We start from the raw sequence: 17103 nt of genomic DNA, 5'->3' as shown, positions 1-17103 counted from the left end.
TCTGGAGATTAGCGAATTGTTTTATAGCTACTCTCTGTGTCATGTCCTGGACCCTGGTGATGCCTGCTTTTTTCCAAGCCCAGAAAGTCAGAGGGGATATTCCTGGCAGGAAGTCCGGGTTATTAAATAGTGGAGTCAATAGTGTACTCAAATTAAGCTCTTTACATATATTGGACCTACATTTATGGGTATTACAAAAGGGAAGTCTAAAGACCATCTCAGTGGTAGCGGACAAAAAAAGGGTAAAATAAACATGTGAGACTATAAACTATATTGTATCTAAGGATTTACAACTCTGCAAAAACACCCGTATTTCATTTAGTACAGTAAATAACCTAAGGGTTCAATTAGCCTTAGCTCGAGCAACACATGCAAACAGGGAAGATAACGCATCAGCTTTATTAAGGCTAATCGGCAGAAACGCAAGGTAATCTAGGAAATTGCCCTTCTGTTAAGGATTGTGCCAGATGTCACTTTTTTAAATAGCCCCCAGTAGTGGGCTTCTTTAACTACCGGTACAGTATGTTGATAGAAAATGAGCCTCCAAGCCATTCTGTGTTTATGGACATTTGGAACAGATCTATACCTGTAGTAAAGTCAGAAGAATGAGAGAAGCCAGTGTGTGTCTCTGTGTATGAAATCCTGTGTACCATTTTAAAATACAAATATTCATATAAACATAGCATAATTGCTATTGTTTTTATTTATACGAACCCCTTCACTGCCAGAGGTGGCAAAAACAGAATTTGGATGGAACCTCTAGCAACCAGGGTTAAATTTATAAAATATAACTGAGTTTATAAAGCCATGCATATTTAAACCCCAAGCATCTTTCATCAAGTGTGGTAGACACTGTATGAACATTTTATTTAATTACCAAGTCTTCAATATATCTTATCCAATAATTAAACATTTTGACGTTTCAAAGCTGCATGCAGTGAGATAAATGTGTTAAAAATTAGATTCTAATACAGCAAAACATAGATTTCTTTCACTCTAGTGCCCTAATTTTTCTGGTCACATGTAGAATATAGATGCTGAAATATTTCACTAGGCGTCTTCTGTAAAAATAATAAAAATCAGTGACCATACAGTAACTAAATATTCTAGTCATAAGTGCTAGAATATTGTCCATAGTGCATAGTCCATTTAAAAAGACAGTGAGAAACCTGTTAAGATCCAAAGTAAAACGTGACAAATACAGAGTGAATGGTTTCCTCTAATTGTTAAATCGCCCTCTGTTTGGGTTCAGTGAAAATCTCAGTGAGCTCATTAGAGTCCTGTGAGGGACTTTTTCTCTCCACAGAGCTGATTGCTAAAAGTTCCCATGAGATACAGTCTGCCAATGTCCTGTCCTGACTGTCAAACAAGTCTATCAGTCATCTTTTGACCTCCGAGGAGGGGGGAAGGTGAGGTGAAGAGGAAACACTTTCAATTATAATAGAAAGAGAATAATGCTGTTCACTGATTGCTTTTGGAAAGTGTGACTAAAAAATATTGATATTAAAGAAAAATACGTCTAGTAGTAAGATGTTTTATGCCTCTTCTTTTTAAAATATCCACTAGATGAAAAATGAGGAGGGTATTTTTCATTGGCAGAAGCAGGGTCACCGACAGATTTCCCAGGGCCCAGGACTAGAGTTCCGACAGGCTCCCCCCCACATGTTTCAGCGGCCTTGCGAGACTCCCATTTCACACCTATTTCTCCCTCTCCCTATGAATTTCTCTCACTCTGTCTCACTCTTACCCCCTCACTTACACCCCCTCTCAATCTACCCCCTTCGTACATTACCCCCCAACCAATCAATCCCACTCCCTTAATCCCCCCTCCTCACACTCATTCCCTTCCCCCCACTGGCCACACACACAATCCCGTCCACAAAAATCCCACCCCTGCAAAAAAAAAAAAATACAAAAAACCCAACCCCCAAATACATAGAAAACACACATTTACCCTGGGGCTTGTCTCAAGCCCCGGCTTTCCCACACTGTGCAGGCCTCTCACTCTCCCCCATTGGGCCTGTGTCCCATGCCAGTGCGAGTGCCTATGTCAGAAAGAGGCCTTGCGCGGGACAGTGAAGGAGGCCCACAGCTAGGAAGGGTCAGGGACAACTGCTTTGTTCGGTTGATGGTCCTCTCGTTGTCGCTGGCCCCAGCTCTCCCCAGCTGCGGACCTCTCTTACTGTCCTGCACCGAGCTTCTTGCATGCCGGTGCGCGCCGGAAGCTGGGTCCAGCTTCCGGCATACGCTGATGTCAGAAAGAGTTCGGGCATGCTCCGGCATGGGACAGTGAGAGATGCCTGCAGCTGGTGAGAGCTGGGGTCTGGTGGCTAGATAAAGCAGTTGAACCTGACTTCTAGCAGGGTCCAACCGTTTTGTCTGGCTGCTGGTCCTCTCGTTGCCGCCAGGCCCCGGCTCTCCCCAGCTGCGGGCCGTCCTCACTGTCCCACGCTGAGTCGCTCTCATGTCTGTGCGTGCCGAAAGTTGTGCCCAGCTTCCGGCGTGCGTCAATGTCAGAGAAGGGCAAGGTGCATGACGGCATCAGATGCTCAGCGCGGGACTGTGAGGGAGGCCGGCTGCTGGTGAGAGCCAGGGCCTGGCAGCAATGAGAGGACCAGCAGGTGAACAAAGAAGTTGGGCCCGACCTCTGGCCGGGACTAACTTCAAGCGCTGACAAGCTGGGCCTCCCACCGCCACTGGGCCTGGGACACTTGAAAAAAGGCTCTCCCCCCCTGTTGGCAGCCCTTGTGCAGAAGTGCCAATCTAGGTTGGAAACATTTGGGATTGTTTGCGGCTATGTCCAAAAACATATAATACCTGCCCTGCACACCATGCAAAAGTAATCATGTATCTGGGTATCTTACATAGTTACATAGTAGATGAGGTTGAAAAAAGACGTATGTCCATCAAGTTCCACCTATGCTAAATTTAGACAACAGATACTTTATCCTATATCTATACTTACTTATTAATCCAGAAGAAGGCAAACAAAAAACCCCAGAGTCATATCATCCAAAGATAAGGGGAAAAATAAATTCCTTCCTGACTCCAAAAATTGGCAATCGGATTAATCCCTGGATCAACATCCTTCCCATGTATACTTATTTGGTATATCCCTGTATACCTTTCCCATCTAAATAGATGCCCAATCTTTTTTTGAACAAATCTATTGTATCTGCCATCACAGTCTCCATGGGTAATGAATTCCACATTTTAACTGCCATTACTGTAAAGAACCCTTTCCTTTGTTGCTGGTGAAATCTCCTTTCCTCCAACCTTAAGGGATGGCCCCGAGTCCTTTGTACTGCCCGTGGGGTGAATAGTTCTTTTGAAAGCTCCTTGTACTGTCCCCGAATATATTTGTATATGGTTATCATATCCCCTCTTAGACGCCTCTTTTCTAATGTAAATAAATCTAATTTAGCTAGCCTCTCCTCATAAGTTAGATTGTCCATCCCCTTTATTAATTTGTTGGCTCTTCTCTGCACTCTCTCTTGTTTCATAATGTATTTTCTTAGAATTGGTGCCCAAAATTGTACTCCATATTCAAGGTGTGGTCTTACTAATGCTTTGTATCTGATGGTGTGGTCCGTCCTCCATGGCAAATTTCCCTTAAATCTGTCACCAGCACAAATATATATCACAAAAGAGAGGGTAGAGGCATACAGTGCAAAGGTGTATTTAGACCATATACTGTATTAATATTTAAAAAGAAACAATGTGCACAATGTTTCGGGATACAGAAGTCCCTTCTTCAGGTAGAACAAACAGCTATGCTGTGGATCTTGTGCTTTCAAAGTATATGTGTATGTTTTTAGGATGCATATTTCTTGTGTATATGTATAGAGCATGTACATTTCTGTGGGTGTATATTCCTGCTTGTGATTATCCTAAAATAAACATTATTTTTAGATTAAAAAAAAAAAAAAAACTACCTTTTTACCACACCTTTTATAAGCCACAGGAGTTTTTTCAACTTCCAAAAATAATATTTATTTGTGGTCAATTTCAGACATGTTGCGTACATTACACCCATAATGCAAGACCCATACTGTAGTAAGCTACAAGATCTACCACATGCATTTTAACGTGTCCAAAAATTGTCATAAGATCCATAACATGATATCATGTGCCATATATGTACTACAAAAACTATGAATGCATACTATATGTATCAAGGGTGCATTTCTGGTGTATAACATATGCATCCCATGTATCCAAGAATAAAATCCAGTTTAAATTGATAGGGGTGTTTGTTTCCCAGGATAGAACAGGTGCAAATTCTTTGCAACGGAATCGCATTACTTTTCTCTGGATACACTGGTCCTATGACATTTAACGGTGCAGTTCTTCCTAAAATGACCTATTTTAAATGATTAAAATGATCCAAGTGATGCCATTTATAGCATATTAATAACCTTAATGGTTTTTTTGTTTTTAACTAGCTGTTTTGGATTGGGTTGTAGTTTTTTGTTTTTTGTTTTTAAACAAAGGTCCCCATTGCATTACTGTGTTTTGTTTGACAACTCCTGGTGTTGCTTCACACTTTCTCCACTCCACCAGGCAGCTGAGAGAAGCTATCCTAGCAGACATCAAAGGATCTTATCATCATGTATAGCATTTGTGGAAAAGCTGTTCAAAACAAAAATAAATTCCATGATGTAGGAACTGCCCCATTAAATTAAAAGAACATAAGATCAACTTTACTAGTCATTTTAAACATAGCTATCAACAAAGCTTTTAATGAGCTTTAAAATATGCAGCATACAGCCGCGGACCCTTTTATTCTCCAACATCTCCGATTTTTTTCGGGGATTTTTTCCGAATGCTACGCACCTCACCGCACTTCACCACGTTCATGCCGCATTCTGACCGCATTCATTTCGCATTCATGTTGCTTTCACACCCGCGGTTGATGCGCGGTTGATGTGTTTATTGATAATGGTTCGGATTTAATTGGTTGCAATTCTTTGCGTATCCGCCAGATGGCAGATATTCATGAATTGTAATGCACATGCGCTTCAGTAATATGTTGATTTGCAGGTGTTTAAAAGAATACCACAGTGGTCCATTGTAAATTGGCCTTTGGACTGATGAAGTTACAATAATGTATCAATTTAGGCTTTTCATATTAAAAAATACAAGCACAGTGTCTGGTCTTGTTTTATTGTCCTGAGAGTCCCGACATGAGTGCACAACTGTAGTCCGTGTTCCAAAAACCCGACAGAACGTACGCTTATTTAATATGGGCCGCGATTAATGCAACAGATGATAAGATGGCCACTGTTGGTCAAATTTATCAGTATTTTATCGAAAACTATGACTTTTACAAATTTTCACCAGATGCTCATGTGTGGAAGCATGCAATAAGGAAAAAGTTATGTATCGATCCATGTTTTTTTCATATTGATCCCGATGTTATTGGAGGGTATTGGTGTGTATCACCGGGTTTTTCCTGTATCTATGATCATGGAGACTTCAAAAGGCGAAAGGTCATGTTAAAACCAACTAAGAAACGTCAGTCGCAGGCAAGCAATGCGCCAGCACCAGCACCAGCACCGGCTTCCAATAACGGTCTGACCGTCAGTGAAAACCTGGTGACCGACAACCCTTGCTGTCTGTCCCCGCCCGGATACCTGCAGCCTGTGCCAGATTTCGCTTACAGATTCCAGCAAGCTTGCATATACCTAAGCGATTTCCAGCCTCATCAGCTGACTACATGTGTAGTAGTCCCGCTGTCACCTGTCAACACAGCCTTGTGTGTGTGCGTGGGGGAGGGGGGGTACAGGGTACAGCTGCATGAAGGATTAGCTGTACTGTAGTTCAAAGAAATGACATATTTTCAAAAGGCAGGTCATCATAATAATTTGATCCCTAAACCCCTAAATACATAAAAAGCACACAAATCAACCACGTGCAGTCAAACGCACAGTGTCGCAGTGAAAAGCTACAGCACAGATTGAATATCGTAATATCAAGATGGTTTAGGCAGGCTTGTGGAGAAAATAAAAATAAAAATGAGGAGAAAAAAAATATATTTTTTTTTGGTCACTCACTCTTGAACTTCGCAAGCAAGCAGTGGTGAAGTTACAGACGCATGCACAGTAATCATCAGCTATGTACTGTAGCTCCCATCCCAAAGAGGATTACATGCAGGTGTAGAGAGGTGATGCTCGGCTAGGGACGGACAATTAAAAACACAATGACAAGCTTTAGAAACGGAATGGTTCTGGAGAGGTGTCTGTCGATAAGAGGTTCAAATCCTTGAGCGAGCCTTGTGTGTCTGCGTGGGGGAGGGGGGTACAGGGTACAGCTGCATGAAGGATTAGCTGTACTGTAGTTCAAAGACATGACATATTTTCAACAGATAATAATTTGATCCCCATACTCCCAAATACATAAAAAGCACACAAATCAACCATGTGCAGTCAAACGCAGTGTCACAGTCAAAAGCTACAGCACAGATTGAATATCGTAATATCAAGATGGTTTAGGCAGGCTTTTGGAGAAAATAAAAATAAAAAAGAGGAGAAAAAATATATATATTTTGTTTTTGGTCACTCACTCTTGAACTTCGCAAGCAAGCAGTGGTGAAGTTACAGACGCATGCGCAGTAATCATCAGTTATCAAGCAGGAATGTGATTGAAACCAGAAAGACACACATTCAAAGGAATGGTGTGGGAGAGGTGTACTGTACTGTAGATAAGCTAAGAAGTTGAAATACTGCAGTACAGTAAGTTATCCTGTGTGTGTGCGGGGGCGGGCGAGGGGAGAGCGCTGTATATGCCGAAATGTGATACTGTTACAGTACACGCCTATGCGTTTCAACAATTTTCAAATGAGACATACAGCACTGCACATGCATGTATAAATATGCAAATTTACAATTACTGCGCGCGCACACAGACTGTATACTGACGTAGGTTGAACTGCTACAGTATTAGACTTTGAAGACAACAGCTCGCGAACGCCCCCCTGAGTTTTTAGACGGTATTGCAGTATTGCAGACAGCGGTAATAAAATGCTAATATTACGAGCGCTAAAATACCGCAATATATTCCGGGGAAAAAAATATACGTCATCTGCCCGCGGTTATCAGAGTTGCGCTGCTACGGCCGTGCTAGGATAAAGGTGGCTGCAGCTGTATCCATTTCCAGATTTGGCATATAGCTGTGACTGAATAAGAATCTCATGTACACCTAACAATGTTAAATTCTCGTTTTCAGGTTCCTTGCTTCCCATTTCATGTACAAAACGTCTGCCATTACTGCATGACCGAGCATCAGCTGTCTCAATGTCATTTGATGACCTTTGTGAAGCGTAATTGTTTTCATGACTAACATTCTCATGCAGCATTTCTTCATTGTCTAATGACATTGTTGAGACTCCTTTTTTGAGCCACTTTGGGCCATGACTCAGAAGGTGTCGCTCTGCAAAGAAAGGTTTCTCGTATTAATACAAAAAATGTAAAATATCTTTCTGACCATCATACATTGGGGCATATGTATGAATTGCCAATGTGCAACCACGCAAGGTAAAATAATCTGCCTAGTGTGTTACAAACAAATCAATCCCCTTGAGATTGTAAGGCAATTTTTCTCAAGTTTTGGCTTATTTTTCCAGATTGTGTGGCTGGGTGGTCCTGAAGAGGGTTCAAAACTTCAGTGTTAATACAATGTCTAAGGGGCCTATTCACTAAACTTTGATAAGTGCATTTAAGTGCCCTTTTAGAGCAATATTGCATGTTTAGCTATTCACAAAGCTTCGATAATATGGCAATATCGCAATAAAACAGCTTTTTATTGAGCTATAACACTCTGGCTATAACAAGCTGTGCGAGTATTAAGAGTCCAACAAGAACTGGAAATGGGGATGTGAGTTGCCAGGATTCCCTATCACTATCATGGAACATCAAGACCCTAGATGTGTATTATTCTGCTGAGATAATTTGTCTCTACATGCGCTATTTGTAGCTACATTTGTGAGTGTGCTATTTTAGTTTCTTAATTTTTTATATTAAAAGTCTGCACAGATTTATGCTACTGTGTGTGGTACTCACCTCCTTTATTTTTATTTTTTTAAATATATATATATAAAATCAAAAACAAATAGTCAATACCATTCGGTGGCTAACAAAATGCTTTTATTTGTGCGAGCTTTCGAGATACAGTGATCTCTTCTTTGGGCGATGTTACAATTGATTAAGCCAAGAAATGTACTTTCAAACAGGACAGCTAGGAATGTTATCTCTGTGGGTGAAGCCTAACCCTCCCCCTGTGCATTATGTGATTTATGACTTAAGGTGTTAAATGTTCCCTGAATGTTTGTGATGTTAGAGTATGTGCATATGTGTTTAAATATTAATTTATAAAGTGCCCACAGTGTATACAGCGCTTTAAAGAAAGGTGTATGTAGAGGGGGAATGTATATATACAGTATATATAATCTGTAAATCAATGTTACATTATGAAAATTTTACTACAAAAGAAAATGAGACATTCAGATCTGTCTCAACATTTTGACCTCATGATACCATGTGCCATGCTTTGATATTACTTTTAATTATTACCGTGGACTGTCCTTTTAAGCATATTATCTCTGAATGTCTAAATATATACTTGTAACGGTGTTTCCAGCACCCGATGGGAGATTCTGCCATTACAGCGTGTGTGGTGCGTGCTACCTGTTGGTAAGCAGGAGGGCTGGGTCATCCACCGATGTTTGTAGGGACACAGGACAAGCTTCTGGGGTACATACCCTGCATATATCTCTAGCAGTGCAGCACCTCTATCTGCCGTAGGCTCCAGATGTATGAAGGCGATCTCCTACAATAGAAATGGTTACTTCTCCCCCCCAGTAAGATCATACACCAGGCAGGAGGTATAATAACAGGAACAGTCTATTCTGTCCAGCATAATGCAGTCACAGCTGTAGGATGGTCCCTGGACCTGCACTACGGGTCAAGAGCCCCCACAGCAGTCATGGCTCTTCCTATATCCTCTATCAGGATCAGGGGAAAGGTGCACACTCACTCTCCTCCAAGGGGAAGAGGCACAGGGAAGGCCAGTCTTCAGGCAACCTGTGTGTGACCTGCCTCTCTTAAGTGGGGAGAGGCACTGACTAAATTTTGGCAGCAATCCCCTTAAGTACAGCCAGGAGGAGGGCACCAGGTCTGACCCAGGATTAGGTATACCCAGGCCTGATTCCCCCTCCTCCCCCCTCACTCAAGGGCACTGCAGTGAGTAGGGGAAAACTCATGACAAGTACTGGCAGTCCTGCTCTTACCAGGGCTTACTTCCAGTGAGGGAAAACTGGAAACCAAGAACCAGTCCTGGCTACGTACTATAATAAAATACATTGAAACTAATAAAGAGAGACACATAACTAAATGCATGAAACACTTGTCTTTTGATGAAACATAAATAATAATAATTTGTAAGCAACTGTCAGAACAATAATACTGTATGTCCATTCTCAAATTAAATGCATTCACCAGTGCGATTGTGTATAATCCGAGGAACTCACTATACAGTACTGTACATTGCAATACAAATGTGCTGCATTCATTTGGGTGGTGCTGCATTGGATATCTACACAATGTGGTGTGGCTGGGGCTCTGTGAGGAGAGGGTGCAGAAATAGCGAACAAACAATCTGTTTGCATAATTACAGTATTTATATACACACTTCTCCAGAATAGGGATACATTATATACTTGCTGATCATCATCCAAAAGGCATGTTGAGATGTTTTTGATTTGAAGAGGACATACAGTAGGATCCACCTGTTGCATGCTTTGTACATGTAAAATAGTTACATCAACTGTATGTTTACACAGTATTTGCATGTGGAAAGGCTGGAAAGGGATCCCTGTCTTTGGATTGGATAGAATGCCTTCATAATGATTGTATGGTTGCATGTTCAGAGAATCATTAAGAAAACGCACATTTAATGCAGATGGTGATATGCAAAGTATTTGTGTAGGGTTGATTAAAATAAAGAGGGTGTGTTTGTATGGTATGATAAGCATTATATTATGGGTGGTTGGCATAATTCATCTGTGATTTGCTGCATTGTCAACTGGTTACATATATTGCCCACTTTGTGGGTTTAAATTCAATAAACTTTGTCATTCTGACTGAATGTAATTTTCTGTCGTTTTTAAATCAGTATGTTACTCACCACTTTACTGTTGGCAAGGCTGTTTCAGGTCTGTAGCTTAATGCTGCTCAAATTCTGTCACCATAATGCCTATTGTTCACTTCTCCACAACAATCATCAGACTATGGTAACGAACCAGGTAGAAGAGTTCGCTGCTTTTTCCTGGGTCTTTATAGTGTTGTCGTGCATAAATTAATAATGAGGAGATTTTTAAAAAGATGCACAGTGTCAACACCTTTTTTAATTGGATTTCATGTACTCTTACGACAGATTTTACTGCACAGTGTGTAACATGACGTGACACAAATTAAGAAAAAGATGACATGCTGCAAATGTAAGAACATGGCTCTTGATTTAAAAACATATGTCACTAATAATTTCAGGTTACCAAAGGCATTTAAAGAGTGTTGTGTAATAAATATAAATTCTGAACACTTATATGAGTGACATTTTTAATATTCCAATATTGAAAAAAAGTCCCAGTGAGGTGATAATTATAAATGGTGCAGATAGCACCTATGAAAGTGATTCATTTAGGGGAAAAATATACAAAGTGTGAAAAAATCAAGCAGTAAAAAAACCTAATAATCTTGAAATAAATCTTGAAACTTGATTAGGTTAATATTAACTCCTTTCCTTGTCAGGAAGTTGGATACTATGGGTCTGCTTCAAATCAAATGGATGGCTCGGCATCACAGATCTAGGTAAAATATAAGAAAAGAAAAACACACAATTCTCATAGGGTAGTATTTGGAATTATATTAGTCATATAAAAAGGGGCAAGTATCACACTTACAAAAAAATACAATCACGCATATCATATAAAAAAAACAAGAATACAGCCTCTCCAGGAACGGACCAAACCTCGTGCTGGCAACTGGTCAAACTCAGTGGCAATAGGTGATGAATTGGATCCAGGATCCTAGGAACATTGCTGGATACCCGGTCTAGTGTCTTGATATATACGCCTGCAGTCCCATGTGCAGCAGAGGACACCGATGTTCCGTAGGAATGGCCGGGTTGCAATTACTCTCCCTCTGTCTTTTGTTGACCCGCTCTCGGGAGCCTGCTAATGGCATCACAGTAAAATATACCAAAGGAAAGTCCCGAGAGTATGCGGCCAAATGCCAGACCTTCAATCAGGACAAAAGTGCTATAAATATTAGGAATGTCACAATGTAACTCAAGTATTTTCAACGGATTTCATAACTGGTTGCTACTTTGTCAGGCAATGCCTTGATAATGATTTACCATTCTATTTTCACCCATCCTAAATCCAGGATTGGATAACGGTAAAGGTGTAATCAATTAGACAGATTTTTTTTATTAAAAATACAATTATTTAAAAAATGATTCACAATTAATGGCTAATATTAATCATATCCATATTAACAAACACTTTAATTTAAAAATCGACACAACATACAGTTAAAAATAAATGGATAAATCGTAGAAAATAGGGTTATTTTCTAGAATACCCCAACATTTATTAACAATTTTCTTAATCATGGTACCTAAAGAATTATACTTGACAAATAATAGTGACAATATCGATGGATCTTTCTTGAAAATCAAAAGTTGGTTAACAATTAAGGTTATACTGTAAGTCTACTGAGGGCATTATAAAGCAAATTCACTTGGTATCCCCTTTACAAAAACTTCTCAAATAAACCACAAGTTTGACTTTTGAAATCCGATTCCAGACTACAATTTCTTCTAAGTCTCAGAAACTGGTATATTATCTATCCAGATTCCATTGTGATTGTTGGAAGCCATAAGAAGACTTTTGGTGTCCACGTCCTTGAAATACATTTTCATGGAGACATGCAGTACCATTATCTTGTACTTCTAGATGGAGATACAGAAAATCTATTTGTGAAATGTCATTCAAAGAGTTAAACACCATATTTATGTTCTTGTTCATATAATCTAAAAACATATTAAGAATAAAAAGATGTTGTCAACATAGTGTTTCCATACTATTATTCTGTCTGAAAAGGGGTTATATTGCCAAATGCAGCAATTTTCCCAAAGGCCCATGTATAAGTTGCCATAACTAGGGGCAAAATGTATTTCCATCGCTGTATTGTATCGTTTATGTCACTTGCCTTGTTTATTCTAGTTCATCTATGATTTATCAATCAATTTTTAATAATATGTTATGTGTTGCTTTTTAGATTAATGTGTTTGTTAATATGTTATCTTAGGTCAATATTAGCCATTGGGTATCATTTTTTAAGTAATTGTATTTTGAATTACATTTTTTCTGTATAATTGATTATGCTTGTACAGTTGTCCATTCCTGGACTTAGGATCGGTTTAAATAGACTGGTAGATCATCATCAAGGTATTCTATGATGAAGTAGAAACCAGCTACAAAATGTGTTGGATATACTTTGAGTTACATTGTGACATCCCAGATATTTGAAGCACTTTTGTCCTGAATTAAAAGGAATGGTATTTCGCCGCATACGAAACGCTGTCGGGATTTTCCTTTGGTACATTGTTCTCTGATATTATCAGCAGGTGCTCTAGACTTGGGTAAAAGAGTAAGAGGGAGAACTTTGCCTGATGTTTTTGTGGAACATCACAGCATCCTACCCTGCTCATGAGACAGAGGAAATACAGTATATCTCACGACACCAGACCAGGTGACCTGCACTGTTCCTGGGATCGTGGATCCAATCATCACTTATTGCTACCGGGTTTGACTGGCTGCTAGCGTGAGAGTTTGTCCATTATTGGAGAGGCTGTTGTCACGGGAAACCAGAACTGAACCCAGGGATCAAGGCACCAAACAGGACAAAGCAGTTCAATAAATATTTTTGAAGTGAAACTTCTTTAGTGGCACCTCATTCGAACTGGGGCAAAAATGGATTGTGGAGACAGAAATGAAACGGATGTGACGTCAGTGCTGGCAGTTGAGGCCGGGCTGTGTTCTGGCCCGACCCCAACACTGACATCCCAACCGCTCAAAAAATCAGTTGCGGCGGCGGCGATAGCCGCCGGCGCCGCTCCTAATGGCCGCTGCTCCCCCTACACGGCCGCAGACTTATGCGCCGCCAGGCACCGCTCCTAACGTCCGCAATTTCCCCTAGGTGGAGATGCGCACGGGCGGCATCCGGGGCAACCCGCTGACCAGCTCCTGGGACCAGGCCCGCTCTCTGTCCCAGCCGCGCGCTCTGCCGGGCTGGTGACTCAGACAGAGCCCCCCTGCGCATGCCATTCCTCCCACATGTCCGTCGCCGCCGTTCCTAACTGCTGCCGCTGCCCACGCCCGCTGAAATGCGCGGTAGTCATGGCGACGCTCACGGACAGCTCGGAGACCTCCTTGCGCTGTCGGGTGAATGAGGAGGACGGCTTTCCCTCCTCGTCCTCCTCCTCCCCCGCTCCCCTCTCCCCCGCTCAACATTTACTCACAGCCGAGATCCTGCACTGGTGCGGCTGCACTGAACTGCTGCTGCTCTCCGCGGGGGCCGTGGACCTGGTGCGGGACGTGGTAAGCCAGAGCTCCTTTCAGTACTGCATGCTGGTGATGGCAGTGAGCCCCGGGGAGGCCGAGGGGGCCACCAGCAGCTGGAGGAGTAGATGGGGAACATGATGTGGGCTGAGGTGATGTGGGCGACGCTGCTGCTGATCCCGATCTCCCCGCACCTATTCCTGGCCCCGGCCTTCTCCTCACTCTTCCCGCTGCTACCTGGCTGAGACCTGCAGGCTCTCAACTGCAGCTGGCCAGACAAGAAGAGGATCACGGGGCTGGGGGACGTGGAGCTGCCCTCCTTGCCCCCCGAGCTACAGCTTCACATCCGGAGACTCAACCACCTGATGGAGGGTATCGGGGTGAGAGAGGAGTGCTTCTCGGTTCGGTGGGGCACCTGAGTAGGATCATTGCGGGGGAGCTGGCCAGCTATCCTCAGACGAGAAACCGCAGGAAGCACACACACACACAGACTGACAAACAGACACAGACTGACACACACACACTGACTGACACACACTGACTGACACACATACACACACACACTCACTCACTGACTGACACATACACTCACACACTCACTCACTGACTGACATACACACTCACTCACGGACTGACACACATACACACACACTCACTGACTGACACACATACACACGCACTCACTGACTGACGCACGTACACACGCACTCACTGACTGACGCACGTACACACGCACTCACTGACTGATGCACGTACACACGCACTCACTGACTGACACACATACACACGCACTCACTGACTGACACACATACACACGCACTCACTGACTGACGCACGTACACACACACTCACTGACTGATGCACGTACACACACACTCACTGACTGACACATGTACACACTCACTCACTGACTGACACACGTACACACTCACTCACTGACTGACACACGTACACACTCACTCACTGACTGACACACACAGACTGACACACACACACACCCCAGTGATGCGCCGAACATCGCCCCCAAGTGATGTGCCTACTCACCCGCTGCCGAGCACCTCCCATGTCCCGTACCTCCGCTAGGGGGGCTGGCTGCAGCAGGAAACACAGCCCACAGCTCCACCGGGGGGAGGAGACTCAGACAGAGTTCCCCGTGTCCGCAGCTACGTCGTGGTGGGGGTAGGTCACAGAGAGAGACATACACACCACAGAGAGACACACACACACACACTGACTGACACACACACACACACACACACACACTGATTGACACACGCAGACACACACACACACTGACTTACCCATGCAGACACAAAGAATTCAGTTACTATAAATATAGATGTGCAAATAGCTAAAACATGTAGTCAAACTTTTGTGTTTTGGAAGTGAAATTGTTTTGTGATTTTTAATTAAAAACATCACCATCACAAATAAAATTTCTGTGACAAAAAACAAAGAAGTTTCACTTACTATGCGCGTGCTCAGCACACACAGCTTTTTTTTTAAATTCCAGGCAGAGCCAGCAAGCACAGCATTAAAAAAACTCACAATTAGAGCAATACTCACTAAAAATGGGGCATACGGTGGGGATCTTATCTGGCTAGATGCTGAACGCTACATCAAAGGCTTACCCAGAGCTTGTTTCCACTCTCCGAGGAGGTAAGGTCTATTTAGACCTCTCTGGTGCAATTCACAGCAATACAATTTCAAAAGACCCACTGAAAATTCTCCTGCTCTCCACTTTTCCGGCACTGCTTTGGTCCCTTAGCACAAAGCACTTTAATATTTCCTAGTTGCAGGGCTCACAGTCTCATGTTCAGGTGTCTCCGTCAAAGCCTCAGAGCATACCACTTAGTTCACCTCCACGACAGGATCAAAATGAGCTGTGGAGCGCTGATTGGTTCCCCTTTTCTTTCTTCCCTGCTACCATAGAAAAGCATGACAGAGAGGCTGTTGACCAATCACAGCACGTATGCTGCTCACAGACCAATCAGGAGGCGAGGGCTTGCCTGCATTGGCCAATCAGGGCTGGGGTTGAGTTTAGATATTAAAAGGGCTTGTGGAGGTAAATCCAAAGAGCCAATGGGAGCAGGCCTACCAGAGGAACTCGGCAACGACTTCCCCGGCCCGATAGGATATATCACGTTGGGCTGGTGCAGCTCTGGTTGGGGAGGTAACCAACGGCTCCGCTTTTTGGGAGGATATTCCCTCGGCCCAATCTTTTCCCCAGGAAAACTTCTTTATCCCTGCACCTCTCTTCCCCTTCCAGTCCCAGCAGCAGCCATTTTCTCTGAACATGCGGGCAGCACCAAGGGTTTCTCAGCCCTGCATGTCCAAAGACTTTTTGTGTCTCCTTTACTGTTACACAAATCCCCTTTTTATACATGCAGTTACATTAGACACAGGAATAAAGAGTATACTTTTACATAGGATGCAAGGGGCAACCGGGCATGTAATGTCAGGAGCTCAAGGGTCTGGTGGAAAAGCCCCAGGGAAGGTCGGCATGGGACAGGGACCGGCTTAACCTTTATTTTACTGGTTCCTGTGCTCCTTTTTGTCACAGCTGTCTTCATGTCTTTTATATAATATGCTTGATTTTATCTATCTTTCTGTATGTGCAATATTTACCCTTTTTTACATGCCTAATTTAATTCCAAATTCTCCACTGAGAGTTGCGTGCTTTTCCATTCTTATATTTTTTATGCAACACACACACACATTTCATTTTGAAACCGCAAGTCATGTCTAAGTGCCCTATATTTCTCTACTTTTCCTAACTGTAAGGTGGAGGGGTTTTGTCACTTTTTTACTCACAATAACTTATTTTGAGTCTGATTGGAACATTCCAAAGAAGTTTAAAAACAATCTAAGTTAAAGCAACAATTCTCCCCAAAAAATGTTTTCCCATAACCTGAAATTGGGGGTTACCAAGAACAAATGATCAGATTGAAACATAAAAAAAAACTACAAATACTGTATGCCCATTAGAGCTAGGCTGACCCGGAAGCTATAGTGGGCTCAGGTTCAGGTAATATACAAACAATCCTAAAAAGAATTAGCAAAATGCATTGCTGTTTTAATAATTAAATTGAATCAAACTGCCATTTTTAATATTCCACATAGAACACATGGGCAATAAATAGAATGATATAAACTGGATGTACAAGGGTCAAATACAAAAAAAAACCACAAAGGGAAATAAAATAAATACAATACATATAAAATGCATATAACAAATTAAAAGGGATATTTTATTTTACATTGAAGTTGAAATGAATAACCTTATTATTAATATAAATAACTTTTGTTAGAAGGTGGACTGGTGTTTCTGCATGCAGTTTAGTTTAATAAAAATGTGTTCTTTATAAAACATGTCAATTTTAAATGTATACATCTTAGCCCGGGGACACCTTGCCAGAAATCTGCCAATATCATTTTCAGCACAATTTTGCCAGATTTAACGGCTTTTTTTTACATGGTGA

Source organism: Ascaphus truei, chromosome 2, assembly GCF_040206685.1.
Source record: "Ascaphus truei isolate aAscTru1 chromosome 2, aAscTru1.hap1, whole genome shotgun sequence".
NCBI classification, from domain to species: domain Eukaryota; kingdom Metazoa; phylum Chordata; class Amphibia; order Anura; family Ascaphidae; genus Ascaphus; species Ascaphus truei.
This window is presented reverse-complemented; position numbering follows the sequence as displayed.